Source organism: Triticum urartu, chromosome 5A, assembly GCF_056163025.1.
Source record: "Triticum urartu cultivar PI428250 chromosome 5A, HENAU_Tu73, whole genome shotgun sequence".
Taxonomy (NCBI): Eukaryota; Viridiplantae; Streptophyta; class Magnoliopsida; order Poales; family Poaceae; genus Triticum; species Triticum urartu.
In genome coordinates this window covers 460,396,096-460,398,942 of record NC_141877.1, presented here as the reverse complement: position 1 = coordinate 460,398,942, position 2,847 = coordinate 460,396,096, and positions in this window count along the sequence as shown.

The window sequence follows — 2,847 nt, the reverse complement described above, 5'->3', positions numbered from 1 at the left end:
ACAAGGCATTCAAATTCTTCATGGAAAAATGGTTCTTGCTAAAAAGGAAATTATAACAATAGGTCCTCCGGTCAGGTGTGCTAGGCATGACATCACCTTACCGAGTCATATAAAGACCAATGTTATAACTCTTGGAAATATGTTCCCACCATCATATCTGACCGAGATTCAGATCTGATTGGTGTCAGGATACCTCAGACTCAGGATGCCTGAGAAGAAAAGGTGCAAAACAAATTGATGAGATGACATTGTAAGATTCTCAGGAAATGTACTATGGAAGGGAGTTCCAGAACAAGAGCTCATCATTAAACCAATGAAGGGATAAGGAGGTAGTTGATGAACTCAGTGACAATTCATCGAGATTTCGAAAGGATGGGTTTCCACAATTATGTGAATAAGGAGATAACATTTGTCAGATCAAATGATATAATGATGTATGCTCGAGGAGAGCATACACAATTGAACATTGATTGAAAGGTGCACCCGAAAGATGGGCTTAGGTAGCATGATCAACGTTAGAATGGTGGTTCAACAACCAATAGTCTAAGAACGAACTATCGACCATCAACTTCAAAGCAATAGGGTTGTTAGAAGTACAAAATCCATGCAGTACCGTTCACTTGTTGGAATCCCGGTTAGAATCAACACGGGGACCAAGAAGGGAAGGTTATGGTGAGAAGTATTACTTGCATCAATAATTCATAAGAGGTGGTGAAAATCTCATGACATTCTTGACAAGACAGATGGTAATACTCCAAGGTAAAGAAGAACAATTGTTGGATAGCATGGAACTCAAGGTACAACACAAAACAAGAACAAGTTTTGTGTTGGATGGAATGCAATAGTGTTCTCGATGTTAACCCAAATCATCGAGGGGGAAAGCATGGAATTTCTCATCAGGAACTCAATGTACGTCTCGGAAGAAGTTAAAATGTTGACGATGATCATGACACATTTATCGAGAGGTTTCAAGAAGATGTAATCGATCGGCGAAGACATCACATCAAGGGAATGGTGAAGTAAAAGGTTACTATAACCATAGATAAGATGCCATCTCGGAATTCGGAGTTGTCTCTCAATACAAACAATGTGATGCGGAAAGTTTGATGTAAGCTTAGAGCACTGTCGGGATTGTGTCCCAGGGATGAAGGACATAGGTAGAATGGTCAAGCAGTCAGCCTGACGATGATGATGTAGTCAATCCGTTGGGAATGACATGATCAAGTGCAAACTCGTAAGCAATGAAGATTACTAAAAGTTGTCGAATCACAGTGCGGACTCGGTCCACTATTCAGTGTTCTCGGTTGACGACAACCCAGAACTCGTGGAGTAACTATGACAGGGAAAGGTATTACTCCATTACAAATTCATAAGATGTAGTGCAATGGCATGATATCCTCGAGATACCAGGTGGATAATACTCGAAGGCATATCAAATTAAAGGTTGAAGTGGGGTGTATTGATCTATAGAAGACAAGTGCTTTAACTTGTCTGAGAAATGGAATCAAAGGAAGAAATTATGGTCGGAACCACAATCATAAATGATCAAACCACGGATACAACATGAACTCATAACAAGGGGGTAATTATTTTCACGAGCAGCTTCCCTGATAACTTCTACATCGTGTCCATGGGCATGAACGCAAAGTTCAAGGTCGACTCCCACTTCTCCAATGCATAACCTTTCATTCACTCCTCAAAATAAAAATGATTTCAGTGTCAAAACCTACCTGGTGAATTACTAGAGGAGTATGACCCGTGAAAACTTTCGGGTTCACACAGATTATGGAAAGCATAGGTTCAACCCATCGGGGAATCTTAGAACATATACCATGAACTTTAGGGTCAACTAACACGTGCTTGAAGCAGAGCATGGTTGACAAGGCATAGGATATAACTTGCCAAAGGCAGAAGACATAATTTACCAAAGGCATTATGTATCAGGGGAGAAACTCTCAAGGTTATTGGAAATGAAGGACACGGTCGGATAATAACCAAGCAAATGGTCTCCCGGACCACAAGGAACCTGATGTGAGTATCGGTACTCAATCAGAAGGGAAAAGAATGCAAGGTATCAGATTATAGAAACCATTGACTAATTCAAAGCTCAAACGCAAATGATTATGATTGCAAAATCAAGGGATCAGAAGAAAACGCTCTGATTAAGAATGGACAAGCTGAATAGACTTAGGGGTATATTCGACGACAACTTGATTGGTCGAGGACCAGCTCATGTTCAAATTGACACTGAGTCGGAAGGATGAATTCTAGGATTCGACTGAGGAATGCGAGCATTCGCATCTTATTGAATCAATGGACTCAAAAGGATAGTGGCAAATGATGCCAATAAGATTACATTACTTATGGGATTAACCAAAATGCAAGCAAGCAAGAATTTCAAGAGCAACAAGCTGTTGAGGATTTTCGGAAGATCGAATAGTATTTTGAAGACCTTTGTGAATTACTTGAATCTATTGGGGATGAGCAGATACTCGATAAGTGCGAGAAACTATTTGTAGGGGTATTCAGGGGGCAAATAACTGCAAGGCAGTAGGCACAAGTATTCTCGAGGTATCTTGTAATAACAAGATCAATTGTGAATAAAAGTAAGAACGACAGGTGTAAGTATTTATCCATAGGGATATTTCGGTGGTAGGGAATTGCAAAAGCAATGGGGACAAGTCTCGAGAAAACATGGAGATTATCTTCGGGATCTTCTGATGTAGCAGGCGACCATCAGTAATAAGGGGCTCTCCGGATGGAAGTGACCACGAGATCCTAATGTTAGAGTTAGTAAAATTCGTTTAACCCGAGTAGAAAAGAGTTCAGAGTCCCAGAGTAAAGGTC